The sequence below is a fragment of the Leucopleurus acutus genome (genome assembly GCF_964270905.1).
Source record: "Leucopleurus acutus genome assembly, chromosome: 20".
In the NCBI taxonomy this organism is placed as follows: Eukaryota; Metazoa; Chordata; class Mammalia; order Artiodactyla; family Delphinidae; genus Leucopleurus; species Leucopleurus acutus.
The window spans coordinates 40,246,766-40,267,082 of record NC_139162.1 but is presented as its reverse complement, the minus strand read 5'-3'; positions in this window follow the sequence as shown (position 1 = coordinate 40,267,082).

Genomic DNA, 20,317 nt, shown 5'->3' with positions numbered 1-20,317 from the left:
TGTGTGTACTTTAATTTCTAATAAAAAAATCAAGCATGTATGAATAGCAATAAAATTGCTCAAAAACTGTTCAAATTGAAGGGAAACAATTGGAAATGAATTTGGAAATATAATGTTTAGCTAAGCAAGCTATAATGTTCTGTTATTTTAATCAGCATTGTAAAGTAATTTAAATAATGCAGGAAGAGACTTTTATACTTTAATATATAATCACTTTTTTTTTCAATGCATTCATCAAAAGGCATTTCATGTTAATGATTCTATGGCTGACGACAGGCACTGGCAATAATGGTCTCTCGTCTGCTCCCAGCTTATATTTGGAGCTTTTTAGATTTAACTTTTTTTCTCCTCTTCCCTACTAGTCTTAAAGGAAAATTCCTGTAACTTTGGAAGAAAACTGGTGTTACTAAATGTTTCAAAGAGAAAAATATTTTTAAAAGAAAATCTAGAACACTCCCCCTATACAATTTCTTCTGTAGCACCAGAAAGTTGGAACAGATCTCAGGGGTCATCTGAACAACTCACCTGCTTCCAGACCTTTGAATCCCAAAAAACATGAACGTGTCTTTTCCTTTAAAAATATTCTCCAAAGACAGGTGGTATTCTCTCACTCCATCACCAGTTTTTCTGTGATAAATAAATACTAATTGATAGTTGAAGTTTTGCATGAATAAATGGCAAAGAAAGATTCCTTCCTATTACTGAGTGTATGTCTACTATTATCAAATGATTTTTTTTGAAAGCTATTTTTAAAGAGTCACTTGAAATATTCTTGCTGCATTCTAAATCTTTATCAAGTCCCCATATCCTCCGGAGAGGAGGGCATATAAGAAAGTTGAAGGGCTCAATGCCAGCCTCTGAACGGTGAAGGTAGACCTCCAAAGATTATAAGGCCTACCCTTACCTTTGCAAGAACCCGCTTTCCTCTCCAAATAAAATGCATTTTTGGTGTCACCTGCCTTGCTTCTGCCCATATTGGTACTTGTTAAGTGAGGAAAATCCATCCACCCATCCATCTATCCATCCGTCCATCCATCTCTCCAGAGTTTCCCCACAATAAGAATAAAACTTAGCCCTAGATGTGTCTTTACAGCCATCTGAATTTCCAAACTGAAGAGCTCCTAGTTTGACTGTCCAGAAATATTTTTGGAAAGGCAGCCTAGTTTTTATCAGCTAAGCCTGAGACAGCGGAGTTGGATTCAAAGCGCTAAGGAGCTGGGGGGAGTTGGCAGCCAGGTGGGAGGAGGGGCCCAGGCTGGGGGCCCAGGAGCCTCTGTTTGGGTTGAGTCTGCCCCAGATGGAGGGTCTGGCAGTCGTTCCTCTCTTTGGGCTGGGTAGCGATAGATTGGAAACACATGGCAGACTACGGGTTGGCGCTCGTAGCCACATGCTGCTCGCCGGGGTGGCAGGCTCAGCGCGAGCTGCTCGGTGGCAGGAAGGAAGGAGAGCTGCTGGGGTCCAAGCCCCGGTCAGAAGGGCTCCTTGGGTATACCCTACCTGAGTTCAAGGGGACATCTATGGCCCTTCAGGAAAAGAGAGATGAATCAAGGATGGGGGAAGCAGAGGCGGCTTAGAGTGAATGCAGAGACAGGGTGAGCTGAGTCCAGAACAGAGACAAGGGGGACAAGCGAGGAAACTTCTGCTCACTAGTGCAGAGTCCCTAAAACTCTCTGTGCCTCGGTTCTCACACCTGTAAATGGCAAACCTTGTCAATTCCTGTATCATAGGCTGATTGTGAGAATTACATGAAATAACAAGGATAAAGCACCTAGCACAAAGCCTGGGGAATCATGGCTTCTCAATACCGGACTTCCCAGGAAGTCCATGGGAAGGTCAACTTCAGTCTTGGTGAAGAGCAGAGAGTAAGTCATAGCTGTGAAAGGGCAGCTGTGTCCAGGAGCAACCCAAGGAAGAGACCAGAAAGCTCTCAGGGACCCTGCATCACTGGCCCACCTCCTAACCCTCACAGGACATAACTGCAGAGCCAAGGAAGGACTATAGTCCTCCTGAGAACTCAAAGTATCCCAAATTCCATCTTCAAAGCATCCTCACTGCCACGTCACGACAGAATCCACACCACCCAGCTCTTCAGACCCGCATGTTAACTCCTTCTTGTGGTAAGTGCTTACTTGGTCCCTGAGGGGTCGGGCTGGCTCCTGGTGTCCTGGGGAGGGAAGGGTCCTGTCTCACCCTGAGTAGGTTGTGACCTGTTGAGGAGAGGAGACACAAGTGCACCATGCAGCCCCTGCAGGGCACCAGGCAAGGCATGGAGCATGCCTTCCAATCCTGCAAAGGGTAGGAAAGATGAATTCAAACAGAGGCATGGACAGCCAGTCAGCTGGGAAAAGCATTCCATTTTACTATCAATTAAGCAATGCATGCTACAGCATCAATAAGTCAACATTCTGTCTCAAAACTTCCAAAGATTAAAAATAAAAACAACAAAAAACAGTCTACCCTTGGTTGGGGTAATTGTGAGAAAATGCTGGCAGGGATGGCATTTGCTAGAACAGAGGTATATATATATATATATAGAGAGAGAGAGAGAGAGAGAGAGAGAGAGAGAGAGAGAGAGAGAGAGAGAGAGAGAGAGAGAGAGAGAGAGAGAGGGAGTTGGTGCATTTGACTTACACAATTTTGTTAAAATATGCACTGACTTTAGAAATCTCCTTTCGATTTAAGATGAGAGTCCATCATAAAAGGTGTCTGAAGATAATTTAGCTATATATATTAACGGTCTTAAAAATGAGTAATATTTGAGCCAACAATTCTGAAACTGAGAATTTATCCTAGGAATATTAACATACATGTTAACAAATGTCTAGCACAATAACAGGCATCTCAGTGTCATATCTAATACAAGAAAAATTGGAATTTATCTAACAGTCCAATAATGATAGAGTTGATACAAAAGCATGGCATGCACAAACAATGGAATACTATTTGGCTATTAAATGCAGAGGAGCAGTTTTTTTTTTTAAATGGAAAATTGTTTATGAAAAAGTGTTAATGAAAAAAGTCACGAAACAGAAAATACAGTAAAATTAAAATGGAATAATGTTCTTTTTAAATAATATTCCTTTCTATCTAGCTATCTAGCTACTTACCTATCAATTTTCTTTCTATCTACCTATCTTTCATCTAACTATTTATCTATGTATTTCCTGGAAGACACTATATGATATTGTGATATTGTTATTTCTCATTTCTAAATTTCTTTTTGTAAATTTGTAAAATGTTCTACATTAGCTTATCTTTTTTTCTATTTTTTCTGAAAGATCATATTGGTTTTTATATTTAGAAGAAATGGCATTAGATGTTTTTTCCATTAAAAATGGATTTCAGTGCTTTCAACATTTAATAGTGTAATTTGTTTTAAAAGAAGTAGTTTCCAACTAAAAAAAAAAACAAAAACCTTGATCATGGCCATCCAGAGAAAGAAGAGGAAGTCCATGAGAGGGGGAGGCTGGCCAGGCTGGGCTGAGGGAAGAGTCACACATTGTGCTTTGTCCTCTTTCTAGAAGCTGACGGGTTAAAGACAGCAGTGGACATGTACTGTGGCTCGCGTTAGCTATTGCTGAGTTTATCCACAGACGTTAAGCCCTCGTCAGAGAAGATTAGACTTAAGACAAGATGTCCCAGCTGCGTAGACTGCTTCTTTAAGTTATAGCTTATCTATTCCTTAAAAAAAATTTTTTTCTATTAAAATGTAGGTTTTCAGAATCAAATTATGTGGCTTATCTTGCTGGCTTTGATTTCCCCACTATATTTTCATCAAACTCCTAAAAACTGTTAGGTTAACCTACTAAATACAATTGAAGGAAGTGTACCATTTTCATATGTCCCAGAGACGTTATCTCCTGATTTTCACTGCAGTGTTGTTTATGTCAACAAAGAGTTGGCTTGGTCTCTATTGACAGAAAAATGGTTAAATAGAGTGTGGCTTATATGGATGGTGGAATACCATGCAATAATGAGAATGAATTAAGTTGGTGCCAAAACCAATGTTGGATGATAAAAAGGAGAAATAGATTCTATTTCCATAACATATTATCTATTTATATATTTATTATCTATTTACATACAGTATAGTAATATTATATATTTATAATAATGTATATAATAATGTATATATTTAGAAATGCATTTTATTTCTAAAATATAGGAAAATACTGCATAACTTTGATACAAAAATGCTATATTTTTTCATGAATAAAATATTTATAAATAAACATAGTGAAGAAGAACAGGAAAGCACTGCATTAACTACAAGATCAAATGAATTAACCTTCAGGCCTGACCATGATGGAATTAAGGGCATTGGACTTATCTTCCCACCGGAAACAACTGTAAAACTGAAGGAAATTTATGAAGCAACTGTTTTCACACATTGGAGGTTAGCGCCACATTTTCCCAGTTTCTACTGAGGGAGGGACTTAAACCTTTGTAAACATCACAGGGATGCAGTTGAGTCCTACATGTAAAGCCATACTTTAGGAGAATTAATCATTGTTCCTTTTCTAAATGTGCCATTTGTTGTTTGTTCCTTTTTTGTTTGTTTCCTTTCCTCTTTAGGTTTAATTGAGTCTACTGTATTTATTTTATCTCCTCTCTTGGCTTTTAAGCTATACTTCTTTTATTATTTTAGAGGTTAATTTAAGGATATTATCCATCCTTAGCTTATCACATTCTACCTTGAATTAATATTTGTCCACTTTACATATAATGAAGAACCTTCCAATAGTACACTTCTATTCACCTCTCCTTTGTGCTAAGGTTATCGTATATTTCACTTTTGTATGTTATAAACCCAATGCATTGTTATTATGTCTTTTTTTTTAATGGTTGATTTATCATGTTGTGTTACTTTCTGGTATACAGCAAAGTGATTCAGTAACATACGTATATTACTGAATTCTTTTTCATATTCTTTTCCGTTATGGTTTATTATAGGATATTTAATATAGTTCCCTGTGCTATACAGTAGGACCTTGTTGTTTATCTATTTTATATATAGTAGTTTATATCTGCTAATCCAAACCCCTAATTTATACCCCCCCCCCCACTTCCCGTTTGGTAACTATATGTTTGCTTTCTATGCCTGTGAGTCTGTTTCTGTTTTGTAAATAAGTTCATTTGTATCCTATTTTAGATCCCACATGTCTTTCTCTGACTTACTTCATTTAGTATGAGCATCTCTAGGTCCATCCACATTACTAGAAATGACATTATTTCATTCTCTCTTATGGCTGAGTAGTATTCCGCTGTATATATATACCACAACTTTATCCATTCATCTGTTGATGGACATTTAGGATGCTTCCCATATCTTGGCTATTGTAAATAGTGCTGCTATGAACACTGGAGTGCATGTATCTTTTCAAATTAGAGTTTTCTCTGGATATATGCTCAGAAGTGGGATTCGTGGATCATATAGCAACTCTATTTTTAGTTTTTTAAGGAACCATCATGGTATTTTCCATAGTTCCTGCACCAATTGATATTCCCACCAAGAGTGAAAGAGGGTTCCTTTTTCTTCACACCCTCTCCAGCATTTATTATTTGTGGACTCTTTAACGATGGCCATTCTGACTGGTATGAGTTGATACCTCATTGCAGCTTTGCTTTGCATTTCTCTAATAAATAGCAAAGTTGAGCATCTTTTCATGTGACTATTGGCCATTTGTGTGTCTTTGCTGGAGAAATGTCTATTTGGGTTTTCTGCCCATTTTTTTAACATTTTTATTGGAGTGTAATTTCTTTATAATAGTGTTTTAATTTCTACTTTATAACAAAGTGAATCAGTTATATATATACACATATCCCTATATCTCCTTCCTCTTGCATCTCACTCCCACCTGCCTATCTCACCCCTCTAGGTAGTCACAAAGCACTGAGCTGATCTCCCTGTGCCATGCGGCTGCTTCCCACTAGCTATCTGTTTTACATTTGGTAGTGTATATATGTCCATGCCACTCTCTCACTTCATCCCAGCTTAGCTGTCCCCCTCCCTGTGTCCTCAAGTCCATTCTCTGTCTGCGTTTTTATTCCTGTCCTGCCCCTAGGTTCTTCAGAACCTTTTTTTTTTTTTAGATTCCATATATATGTGTTAACATATGGTGTTTGTTTTTCTCTTTCTGACTTACTTCACTCTGTATGACAGACTCTAGGTCCATCCTCCTCATTACAAATAACTCAATTTTGTTTCTTTTTATGGCTGAGTAATAGTCCATTGTATATATGTGCCATATCTTCTTTATCCCTTCATCTGTCGATGGACACTTAGGTTGCTTCCATGTCCTGGCTATAGTAAATAGAGCTGCAATGAACATTGTGGTACATGACTCTTTTTCAGTTATGGTTTTCTCAGGGTATATGCCCAGTAGTGGGATTACTGGGTCGTATGGTAGTTCTGTTTTTAGTTTTTTAAGGAACCTCCATACTGTTCTCCACAGTGGCTGTACCAATTTACATTCCCAGCAACAGTGCAAGAGGGTTCCCTTTTCGCCACACCCTCTCCAGCATTTATTGTTTCTAGATTTTTTGATGATGGCCATTCTGACTGGTGTGAGGTGATATCTCATTGTAGTTTTGATTTGCATTTCTCTAATGATTAATGATGTTGAGCATTCTTTCATGTGTTTTTTGGTAGTCTGTATATCTTCTTTGGAGAAATGTCTATTTAGGTCTTATGCCCATTTTTGGATTTTGTTGTTTGTTTTTTTGATTTTGAGCTGCATGAGTTGCTTGTAAATTTTGGAGATTAATCCTTTGTCAGTTGCTTCATTTGCAAATATTTTCTCCCATTCTGAGGGTTGCCTTTTCATCTTGTTTATGGTTTCCTTTGCTGTGCAAAAGCTTTTAAGTTTCATTAGGTCCCATTTATTTCTTTTTGTTTTTATTTCCATTTCTCTAGGAGGTGGGTCAAAAAGGATCTTGCTGTGATTTATGTCATAGAGTGTTTTGCCTATGTTTTCCTCTAAGAGTTTTATAGTGTCTGACCTTACATTTAGGTCTTTAATCCATTTTGAGTTTATTTTTGTGTATGGTGTTAGGGAGTGTTCTAATTTCTTTCTTTTACATGCAGCTGTCCAGGTTTCCCAGCACCACTTATTGAAGAGGCTGTCTTTTCTCCATTGTATATTCTTGCCTCCTTTATCAAAAATAAGGTGACCATAGGTGCATGAGTTTATCTCTGGGCTTTCTGTCCTGTTCCATTGATCTATATTTCTGTTTTTGTGCCAGAACCATACTGTCTTGATTACTGTAGCTTTGTAGTATTGTCTGAAGACCAGGAGCCTGATATCTACAGCTCCGTTTTTCTTTCTCAAGATTACTTTGGCTCTTCAGGGTCTTTTGTGTTTCCATACAAATTGTGAAATTTTTTTGTTCTAGTTCTGTGAAAAATGCCATTGGTAGTTTGATAGGGATTGCATTGAATCTGTAGATTGCTTTAGGTAGTAGAATCATTTCCACAATGTTGATTCTTCCAATCCAGGAACATGGCATGTCTCTCCATCTGTTTGCATTATCTTTAATTTCTTTCATCAGTGACTTATAGTTTTCTGCACACAGGTCTTTTGTCTTCTTCAGTAGGTTTATTCCTGGTATTTTATTCTTTATTTGCAATGGTAAATGGGAGTGTTTCCTTAATTTCTCTTTCATATTTTTCATCATTAGTATATAGGAGTGCAAGAGATTTCTGTTCATTAATTTTGTACCCTGCTACTTTACCAAATTCATTGATTAGCTCTAGTAGTTTTCTGGTAGAGTCTTTAGGATTCTCTATTTATAGTATCATGTCATGTGCAAACAGTGACAGCTTTACTTCTCCTTTTCTGGTTTGGATTACTTTTATTTCTTTTTCTTCTCTGATTGCTGTGGCTAAAACTTCCAAAACTATGTTGAATAATAGTGGTGAGAGTGGGGAACCATGTCTTGTTCCTGATCTTAGTGGAAATGGTTTCAGTTTTTCACCATTGAGAATAATGTTGGCTATGGGTTTGTCATATATGGCCTTTATTATGTTGAGGTAAGTTCCCTCTGTGCCTAATTTCTGGAAGGTTTTTTATCATAAATGGGTGTTAAACATTGTCGAAAGCTTTTTCGGCTTTTATTGAGATTATCATATGGTTTTTATCCTTCAATTTGTTAATATGGTTTATCACATTGATTGATTTGTGTATATTGAAGAATCCTTGCATTCCTGGGATAAACCCCACTTGATCATGGTGCATGATCCTTTTAATCTGCTGTTGGATTCTGTTTGCTAGTATTTTGTTCAGGATTTTTACATCTATGTTCATCAGTGATATTGGCCTGTAGCTTTCTTTCTTTGTGACATCTTTGTCTGGTTTTGGTATCAGGGTGATTGTGGCCTCGTAGAATGAGTTTGGGAGTTTTCCTCCTTCTGCTATATTTTTGAAGAGTTTGAGAAGGATAGGTGTTAGCTCTTTTTAAATGTTTGATAGAATTTGCCTTGGAGCCATCTGGTCCTGGGCTGTTGTTTGTTGGAAGATTTTTAATCACAGTCTCAATTTCAGTGCATGTGATTGGTCTGTTTATATTTTCCATTTCTTCCTGGTTCAGTCTTGGAAGGTTGTGCTTTTGTAAGAATTTGTCCATTTCTTCCAGGTTGTCCATTTTATTGGCATATAGTTGCTTGTAGTAATCTCTCATGATCCTTTGTATTTCTGCAGTGTCAGTTGTTACTTCTCCTTTTTCATTTCTAATTCTATTGATTTGAGTCTTCGCCCTTTTTTTCTTGATGAGTCTGGCTAATGGTTTATCCATTTTGTTTATCTTCTCAAAGAACCAGCTTTTAGTTTTATTGATCTTTGCTATCATTTCCTTCATTTCTTTTTCCTTTATTTCTGATCTGATCTTTATGATTTCTTTCCTTCTGCTAACTTTTGGGATTTTTTATTCTTCTTTCTGTAGTTGCTTTAGGTGTAAGGTTAGGTTGTTTATTTGAGATGTTTTTGTTTCTTGAGGCAGGATTGTATTGCTATAAACTTCCCTCTTAGAACTGCTTTTGCTGCATCCCATAGGTTTTGGGTCATCATGTTTTGATTTTCATTTGTTTCTAGGTATTTTTTTGATTTCCTCTTTGATTTCTTCAGTGATCTCTTGGTTATAAAGTAGTGTATTGTTTAGCCTCCATGTGTTTGTATTTTTTACAGATTTTTTTCCTGTAATTGATATCTAGTCCCATAGCGTTGTGGTCGGAAAAGATGCTTGATGCAATTTCAATTTTCTTAAATTTACCAAGGCTTGATTTGTGACCCAAGATATGATCTATCCTGAAGAATGTTCCATGAGCACTTGAGAAGAAAGTGTATTCTGTTGTTTTTGGATGGAATGTCCTATGTATATCAATTAAGTCCATCTTGTTTAATGTATCATTTAAAGCTTGTGTTTCCTTGTTTATTCTCATTTGGATGATCTGTCCATTGGTGAAAGTAGGGTGTTAAAGTCCGCTACTATGATTGGGTTATTGTTGACTTCCCCTTTTATGGCTGTTAGCATTTGCCTTATGTATTGATGTGCTCCTATGTGGGGTGCATAAATATTTACAATTGTTATATCCTCTTCTTGGATTGATCCCTTGATCATTATGTAGTGTTCTTTGTCTCTTGTAATAGTCCTTATTTTAAAGTCTATTTTGTCCCATATGAGAATTACTACTCCGACTTCCTTTTGATTTCCATTTGCATGGAATATCTTTTTTCATCCCCTGACTTTCAGTCTGTATGTGTCCCTAGGTTTGAAGTGCGTCTCTTGTTGACAGCATATATATGGGTCTTGTTTTTGTACCCATTCAGCCAGTCTATGTCTTTTGGTTGGAGCATTTAATCCATTTACATTTAAGGTAAGTATCAATATGTATGTTCCTATTACCATTTTCTTAATTGTTTTGGGTTTGTTATTGTAGGTCTTTTCCTTCTCTTCTGCTTCCTGCCTAGAGAAGTTCCTTTAGCATTTGTTGTAAAGCTGGTTTGGTGGTGCTGAATTCTCTTAGTTTTTGCTTGTCTGTAAGGGTTTTAATTTCTCCATCAAATCTGAATGAGATCCTTGCTGGGCAGAGTAATCTTGGTTGTAGGTTTTTCCCTTTCATCACTTTAAATATGTCCTGCCACTCCCTTCTGGCTTGCAGAGTTTCTGCTGAAAGATCAGCTGTTAACCTTATGGGGATTCCCTAGTATGTTATTTGTTGTTTTTCCCTTGCTGCTTTTAATATTTTTTCTTTGTATTTAATTTTTGATAGTTTGATTAATTTGTGTCTTCCTGTGTTTCTCCTTGGATTTATCCTGTATGGGACTCTGAGCTTCCTGGACTTGATTAACTATTTCTTTTCCCAAACTGTAAACTCTTCAAATATTTTCTCAGTCCCTTTCTTTTTCTCTTCTTCTGGGACCCCTATAATTCGAATGTTAGTGTGTTTAATGTTGTCCCAGAAGTCTCTGAGACAGTCCTCAATTCCTTTCATTCTTTATTCTGTTCTGCAGCAGTTATTTCCACTATTTTATCTTCCAGGTCACTTATCCATTCTTCTGCCTCAGTTATTCTGCTATTGATTCCTTCTAGAGAATTTTTAATTTCATTCATTGTGTTGTTCATCATTGTTTGTTTGCTCTCTAGTTCTTCTAGATCCTTGCTAAACATTTCTTGTATTTTCTCCATTCTATTTCCAAGATTTTGGATCATCTTTACTATCATTACTCTGAATTTTTTTTCAGGTAGACTTCCTGTTTCCTCTTCATGTGTTTGGTTAGGTGGGTTTTTACTTTGCTCCTTCATCTGCTATGTATTTCTCTGTCTTCTCATTTTGCTTAACTTACTGCATTTGGGGTCTCCTTTTCACAGGCTGCAGGTTCATAGTTCCTGTTGTTTTTGGTGTCTGCCCCCAGTGGCTAAGGTTGGTTCAGTCGGTTGTGTAGGCTTACTGGTGGAGGGGACTAGTGCCTGTGTTCTGGTGGATGAGCCTGGATCTTGTCTTTTGGTGGGCAGGACCACGTCCGGTAGTGTGTTTGGGTTGTCTGTGACCTTAGTATGATTTTAGGTAGCCTCTCTCCTAATGGGTGGGGGTATGCTCCTCTCTTGCTAGTTGTTTGGCATAGGGTGTCCAGCACTGTAGCTTGCTGGTCGTTGAATGGAGCTGGGTCTTACCATTGCAATGGAGATCTCTGGAAGAGCTTTCAGTGTTTGATATTACGTGGAGCCAAGAGGTCTCTGGTGGACCAATGTATTGAACTTGGCTCTCCTACCTCAGAGGCACAAGCCTGACACGTGGCCAGAGCACCAAGACCCTGTCAGCCACACGGAAAAGGAGATAAAGGAAAAATATATATATATCGGTGCTCTCAAAGTCCAGCACCTCAATTTTGGGATGATTCATTGTCTATTCACATATTCCACAGATGCAGGGTACATCAAGTTGATTGTGGAGATTTAATCTGCTGATCCAGAGGCTGCTGGGAGAGATTTCCCTTTCTCTTCTTTGTTCACACAACTCCTGGGGTTCAGCTTTGGATCTGGCCCCGCCTCTGTGTGTAGGTCGCCTTAGCGTGTCTGTTCTTTGCTCAGACAGGACTGGGTTAAAGTAGCAGCTTAATAGTAGGGGACTTTGGCTCACTCAGGCCAGGAGGACGGAGGGGTACGGAATGCAGGGTGAGTCTGCGGTGGCAGAGGCCAGCTTGACGTTGCAACAGCCTGAGGCAGGCTGTGTGTTCTCCCAGGGAAGTTGGATCACGGGACCCTGGCAGTGGTGGGCTGCACAGGCTCCTGGGAGGGGAAGTGTGTATAGTGACCTGTGCTTACACACAGGCTTCTTGGTGGCTGCAGCAACAGCCTTGGTGTTTCATGCCCGTCTCTGGTGTCTGTGCTGATAGCCGTGGCTCGCGCCCATCTCTGGAGCTCATTTAGGCCGTGCTCTGAATCCCCTCTCCTTGCACAACCTGAAACAATGGTCTCTTGTCTCTTAGGCAGATCCAGACTTTTTCCCGGACTCCCTCCCGGCTAGCTGTGGCACACTAGCCCCCTTCAGGCTGTGTTCACACAGCCTACCCCAGTCCTCTCCCTGGGATCTGACCTCCGAAGCCTGAGCCTCAGCTCCCAGCCCCAATCCATCCAGCCGGCAGGTGAGCAGACAAACCTCTCGGGCCGGTGAGTGCTGGTCAGCACTGATCCTTTTTGCAGAATCTCTCCACTTTGCCCTCTGCACCCCTGTTGCTGTGCTCTCCCCCATGGCTCTGAAGCTTCCCCCTGCCACCCCATCGTCTCTGCCAGTTAAGGGGCTTCCTAGTGTGTGGAAACTTTTCCTCCTTCACAGCTCTCTCCCAGTGGTGCAGGTCCCGTCCCTATTCTTTTGTCTCTGTTTATTCTTTTTTCTTTTGCCTTACCCAGGTACGTGGGGAGTTTCTTGCCTTTCAGGAAGTCTGAGGTCTTCTGCCAGTGTTCAGTAGGTGTTCTGTAGGAGTTGTTCCACATGTAGATGTATTTCTGATGTATTTGTGGGGAGGAAGGTGATCTCCACATCTTCCTCTTCCACGATCTTGAAGGTCTCCTTGGCCATCTTTTTCCTTTCTGACCAAGCACTGGGATCTCACTGTGATAACTACAGGCTGTATGTTACTTGATCGGGGTAATGTAGAATAATTACTGGCCCATTGCACTTCATTACAACACTGTAATTGGTGGCGGCTCGATGTTTCAGTTATAGCAGCTCTGAGAACTGAGCTGACATGGATACTGTGATAGGAATAATAGGGCAAGGGGATCCCCATGCAAAATGTCTGCCCATTTTTTGATTGGTTTTTGTTGTTGTTGTTCTTATTGAGTTGTATGAGCTGTTTGTTTATTTTGGAAATTGATCCCTTGTCAGTTGCCTCATTTTCAAATATTATCTTCCAGTCCATGGGTTGTTTTTGTTTATGATTTCCTTTGCTGTGCAAAAGCTTCTAAGTTTGATTAAGTCCTATTTGCTTATTTTTGCTTTTATTTCTATTGCCTTGGGAGACTGATCTATGCAAATGCTGCTGTGATTTATGTCAGACATGGTTATCTTTTTTTTTTTTTTTTTGTGGTACATGGGCTTCTCACTGCTGTGGCCTCTCCTGCCACGGAGCTCAGGCTCCAGACGCGTAGGCTCAGCGTCCGTGGCTCACGGGCCCAGCCGCTCCACGACATGTGGGGTCTTCCCGGACCGGGGCACGAACCCACGTCCCCTGCATCGGCAGGCGGACTCCCAACCACTGCGCCACCAGGGAAGCCCCTGGTTATCATTTTTAATTTAAACAGTCAAATGGTTTATAAAGGATCTTTAAAAATAGAGAAATGCCCTTTAGATTTGCATTTTTTCCTCTTTTCCTTCTTTCATGTAGACTACGTTTCTATCTGTTACCATTTTCCTTCAGCCAATTTTTCTGCAGGGGTGGTGAAATGGCTTACTGAATATACCTTTATTCTGGCCTCATTTTCCAAGAACATTTTCACCGGATATAGGATTCTAAGTTAATTTATTCTTATTTCAACATTGTAAATATGTCATTCCATTGTTTCTGATGAAAAATTAGCAATACGTATATATCTTTGTTCTCTTGTGTGTAAAAAGTTCTTTCATCTTTGGTTGCTTTTAAGATTTTTTTAAAATAAATATTTTCAGCAATTTGATTGTGATGTATCTAGGTGTAGTTTTCCTTGTGTTTATCCTGTTTGTGATATGCTGTTTCTCTAATATCTGGGTGGATACTGTTCATTAAATTTAGAAATGTTTTAGTCATGTTTTTTTCTATCCCAGTCTTTCTTACAATCTGATATCTCAGTTATAGATATGTTAAACCATTTGATTAAACTATTTAGGTCTCTGAAACTCTATTAATTTTTCATTTTTTTCTTTCTTAGTGCCTCAGGTGGAATAGCTTCTACTGAACTGTCTTCAAATTTACTGATTTTTCTTCTGCATTTTTCAATATGCTGTTAATCCCATCCACTGAAATTTTCCTTTCAAATATTATGTTTTTCTATTCTAAAATTTCTTCTTGATTGTTTTTTATAGTTTTCATTTCTCTGATGGGGTTTCCTATTTGTTCACTAATTATATCCAAAATTTCTTTAAGTCCATAAACATATTTATAATAGCTGCTTTAGAGTCTTTGTTTTCTAAATCCAACAACTGTGTTATCTTAGGGTCTATTTTTATAGAAAAGCTGTATTTTTTTTTCCTGGTTATAAGCCAAATTTTCCTTCTTCTTTGTATATATAATAATTTTTTCATTGTGTGCTAGATATTATGAATGCTACATATTTGAGAATGTATTGAGCCATCTTCCTCTAAAGAGTATTGAGATTGGTTGATAGTTAATTTATTGGGAGATCAGTTTGATCATGTTAGCGCTTGCTTTTAATCTTTGTTAGGATGGGAGTGGAGTAATCCTTATTCTGAAGTTGAAATATCTTACTCTAAAGACATGGCCCTTATGGGGTCCCAGTTGAATACCTGGAATGTTTACACATGTTTCTCCATCCTGGCTGTCCAAAATTCCTATGACTCTCAGTTCTGTATGTCATATGAAATCTCCATTCAGCTCACAGTCTCTCCTGCAGCTGTTTTTCTTTTTTTTTTAAGGTCTTGCAAATTTACACCATGTATGAACACATCCTTAGTATTCAGCCAAAAACTAAAGGAGACGTCTATGCAGATTGCTTGGGCTCCTTCTCTGTGAAGTTATTTCCTCCTTAGTATCCTGCCTTGTAAGTTCCATCTATCTCAGCCATTCCCAACTTCAATCAAACTAAAGGAAGGTATTTTCAGACTCAGTAAATAAGCAAGATCTAACTATATGCCATTACAAGAGAAACACTTGAAATGTAAAGAGACAGGTGAAAAGTAAAAGAATGGGGAAATATGTATCATGCTGATAGTAAGCATAAGAAAGCTAGCATGGCTCTATTACTCTCAGACACAGAGATTTTGAAAGAAAGGATATTATCAGAGTTAAAGAGACTATTTAATAATGATAAATGGGGCAATTCATCAAGAAAAATAGCTATATAAATATTTTATATATATATATATAAAATAGACCAGGTATCAAAGTTTCCAAACACAAGGAAAAACAAAACAAAAAAGAAAAGATAAATCCACAATAATAGCTAAAGTTTTCAACACTCCTCTCTCAGTAATTGGTAGAGCAAGTTGATAACACCAGAAGATTTGATGAACACTTTTAACCAACTTGACCTAGTTGACATTCACAGAACATGACATCCAACAACTTCATAATACATATTTTTCCCTAGTGCACTTGAAATATTCACCAAAGTAGAACTTAAAATGGACAATAATACAAGTCTCCATACATTTCAAAAGATTAAAATCATACAGCATTTTCTTTAATCACATGAAATTAAACTAGGAAATAAGTTGGGAAAATTCTTACAAATCTGGAAACACACTACATGCTTTTTGATAACCTATTAGTCAAAAGAAAAAAAACATAGAAAATGTTTAATATTTAAAAATAATTGATAGTGAAAATACAACATATCAAATTTTATAGGATACAGCTAAAGCAGTACTTAGAGGAAAATGTATTGCCTTAAATACTTATATTAGAATTGAAAGTACCAAAATTCAAACTTAAAAATCTAAGAAAAACAAAATAAATTAAATGTGTATAAATAAAAGAAAGGGAATAATAAAGGTAAGAGTAGACATCAGTGAATAGAAATTAACAAACACTAAAGGCAATAAATAAAACAAAAAATAGCTTCCCTTAAAAGATTAATAAAATTGATAAATACCTAACTAGGCTAATTAAAAGCAGAAGAGAGAAAACACAAATTTCCAATGTCAGTAAAAAGCAGGTGATATCCCTACACATATGTCATACAGACATTAAAAAGATAAGGTAGTACTATGAGCTATTTTGTGTATATAATTTGATAGTTTTGATGGAGTTGATAAATACATTGAAGGACACAAATTACCAAAATTAATACAACAAAGCACAAAAGCTGATTAGCCATATATGTGTTAAAGAAGTTGAATTTGGAATTAAAACGTTCCTACCAACAGCACCCAAGTATCAGATGGATTCACTGGTAGATTTTATCAAATTTTAATAAAGAAATAATACTAACCTTACACAAACTCTATGAGAAAATAAGGAAGAAAGGGATATATCACAGTTATTTGGATGAACCCAGCTTAATACTAATACCACAGCCAAACAAGGACATTACAAAGAATGCAAGATTGGTTTAACACTCAAAATTAATCTAATTTACCAGAACTACCAGAATAGAAAAGAAAAAATATCATATAATAATCTTGATAAATGCAGAAAATGCATTTGCTAATTTTCAGCACACAATCCTAACAATAATCTCTTTGCCAACTGAGAAGGGACATTTCTTAATATGATAAAGAGTCCTCCCAATTCAACTCCTCCCATACACACTGTGTATAAAATAGATAACTAATGAGAATCTACTGTATAGCACAGGGAACTCTACTTGGTGCTCTGTGGTGGTCTAAATGGGAAGGAACCCCCCCCCCAAAAAAAGGATATATGTATATGCATGTATGGCTGATTCACTTTGCTATACAGTAGAAACTGACACAGCAGTGTAAAGCAGCTATATTCCAATTAAAATAATAAAAAGAGTTCTCCCTACTATCAAGAACAAAGAAAGGCTATTCCTTATTTCATCTATTCAAAATTATACTGGAAAGTCTAGTGAGTGCAATAGGAGAAAAAGAAGTAAAAGAAATCAAATTTAGAAAGGAAGAAACACAGCTATCATTATTCACAGATGCAGAATTATACATGTAGAACTCCCCAAAGAATCTATAAATAATTAGAAATAGTAGTTGCTTTAGCAAAGTTACTAGAGACAAGGTCAATATTGAAAAATCATTTGTATTTTTTCAGGGAACAATTGGAAAATGAAATTTTAAAATACTGTACATAATAAAATAAAAATACGTAAGGAAATAGGTGTAAGATTTCAACACTGAAAAGTACAAAAAAATACTGTGAGAAATTAAAGAAGACCTAAGTATTAAAGAGATATACCATGTTCATGAATTGGAAGATTCAATATTGTTAAGATAGCCTATATCCCCAAATTGATTCAATGCCATACAAAGCAAAGTCCCAGCAGACTTTATTGTTGAATTGAAAAGCTGAATCTAAAATTATATGGCAATCTGAAGGACCTAGAATAACAAAACACAATATTAAAGAAGAACAAATTTGGATGACCTACACTACCTGATTTTAAGACTGCCTGTAAGGGCTTCCCTAGTGGCGCAGTGGTTGAGTGTCTGCCTGCCGATGCAGGGGACATGGGTTCGTGCCCCGATCCGGGAAGATCCCACATGCCGCGGAGCAGCTGGGCCCGTGAGCCATGGCCGCTGAGCCTGCGCGTCCGGAGCCTGTGCTCCGCAACAGGAGAGGCCACAGCAGTGAGAGGCCCACGTACCAAAAAAAAAAAAAAAAAAAAAAAGACTGCCTGTAAAACTACAGTAATCAACATGGTTTCTATTGGTGCAAAATAGAAACATAGATTAAGGGAAGGGAATAGAGTCCAGAAATTGATTTACATAATTGATTTTTGACGAAATCTGCAAGACAATTCAACAGGAAAAGGACAATACTTTCAGCAAATGATGCTAAAGAGAGGGATAGCCATAATGAAAAAAAAAAAAAAAGCTCAAAACTTACCTAACACCACACACAAAAATTAACTTGTGGTAGATTTTAGCTCTAAATATAAAATCAAAATCTATAAAGTTCTTAGAAATAAGCATAAGATAATATCTCATTGACCTTTGGGTAGTCAAACATATCTTAGTTATGATATAGAAAACATAAACCATAGCCTGAGTGTCTTAGCTCAGGCTGCCATAACAAAATACCATAGACTGGGAGGACTAAAAAACAGAAGTTTATGTCTCATAGTTCTGGAGGTTGGAAGTCTAAGATTAGGGTGCCAGGATGGTCAGGTTCTGATGAGAGCCTTCTTCCTGGCTTGCAGATGGCTCTCTTTTCACTGTGTTCCCACATGGATGAGAGAGAGAGAGAGAGTGTCTCTTCCTCTTCTTATAAGGGCACGGATCCCATCATGAGGACCCCAACCTCATGACTTCATCTAGTCCTAATTACCATCCAAAGGCCCCATTTCCAAATACCATCACATTGAGAGTTAGGGCTTCAACATATGAATTGTGGGTTGGGGGGTAGGGTGTACAAAGTTCAGTCTGTAACATAGAAAAAAATTGATAAATTAGACTTGATCTAAATCAAAAGCTTCTGTTTACAAAAGACACCATTACAAATTAATTGATACAATAAAATTCTACTCAGGAATAAAAAGTGAACTATTGATACACATAGGAGCTTTGCTAAATCTCAAAGAGAGGCAGAGTAAAAGGAGTCGGCCTCAAAATGTTACATACTGTATGAGTCCATTTGTATGGCCCTCTCCTTGATAAAAATTAGAGTGACAGAGGACAGATCAGTGGTTTCCAGAAGTTAGGAGCGGGGAATGTGTGACCACAATGGACAGCAGTGGAAGAGTTTTGTGAGGTGATGGAATGGTTATATCCTGATTGTAGTGGTAGTTACATGAATCTATATGTATTTTAATAGTCATAGAACTGTACATCAACAGAAGTCAATTTTACTGCATGTTAATAAAAAATATAAGTAAGTGGCAACTAGACTGGGAGAAAAGATTTTGCTATATATATATATATATATATATATATATATATATATATGGAAAAGAACTAGTGTTTAGACTATATAAGGAACTCATACAAATCAATAATAGGAAGACAACTCAATAAAATATGGGCAAAACTAGTGAAAAAATACAAAGGAAGCCATTGGAAGGACCAACAAGCGTAGGAAAAAGTGATCAATGTCAGTAGGTACTAGCGAAATGCAAATTAAAACCATATTTGAAGAAGTGTAAGTACTCACTAGAATAACTCACTAGAAGGCTTAGAATTTAAAAGACAGTCAATGCTAAACATTGGTGAGGATATGGAACAAGCAGATTGTAGAGCTCTCACACACTGCTGATTAACTGTAAAATGGTGTAACCACTTTGGAAAAGTTTGGTAGTTTCTCATGGAATAAACATATACTCTATGACACAGCAGTGCCACACCTAGGCATTTACTCAAGGGAAATCAAAATATATACCTGCAAAAGATTCGGGCAAAAATGAGCACAGCGACTTTATTCATAATTGCCCCAAACTGGAAGCAACCCAAATGTCCAACAAAAGTACAACAGATAAAAATATTGTGGTACATTCATACAACAAAATGCAACTCAGCAATAAAAATGAATAAACTCTTGATGTCCACAACAAACAGAAAATCACAGAAATATTGTGCTGAGACAAAGAAGCCAGGCAGAAAGAGTACAATCTGTAGGATTCCATTTATATAAAGTTCTAGAATAGACAAAACTAACTTATGGTAATAGAACACAGAACAGTGGTTGCTTTAGTGGGTGGGAAGGCAGGCACTGGCTGGCAAGGAGCGGTAGGGAACTTTCTGGGGTAAGGGAAGTCTTCTATCTCCCAACAGGGATGTGGATTACACCCGTGTTTGCATTTGTCAAGATACACCCATCCGTACACTTATGTGCATTTTGCTGTGTGCAAATTTTCCTCTATTAAAAAGAAAATAATATGTGCTTGTAGGGAAAACGGTCTTAGGAATTCAGGGAGGAGAGAGAGCTAATTATACAATAAACACACACTTGCCTAGACTTGGTGCGCCAAGGCACCCAGCCCTGAGCTGGCCCAGCCGCTCCCCAGCTCCCCTCTCAGTTTGTCCTCACCCCTGCCCCTGTGCCATCCTTCTTCCTGGCCACCACAAGGGTATTTAGCAAACCACTCCTCCACTCTGATTTCCCCCTCTTATTTGGCATCACTCCTTCATTTCAGTTGCCTCTCCTAAGTTGCTGGGGGGCCGGGAAGGGGGTTGGGAGGTGTGAGGAAGAAGAGATGGGCGGCCTTTGCCTTCTCCCTCGGGTTGGCCTCTGACTGTCCGGAAGATGGGCTCTAAGCCCAGGTAGCTGTGAAGAGGTCAGGTGGGCCCCAAGCGGTATGTGGATGCTGATGGGAACAAGTCTGCAGGGCGCAGGGGAGAGGGAGCTGGTGCTTTCCTCGCCGGGCATGCTTGTCTCCCTGCTTTTGTTTCTTTAAATGTAAGATTTTTACCTTTAAACTCCAGAGGTTCAGAAAGATGTCCCTGTCGCAGGAGCCTGCAGTTCTGAGGGTCAGCTCA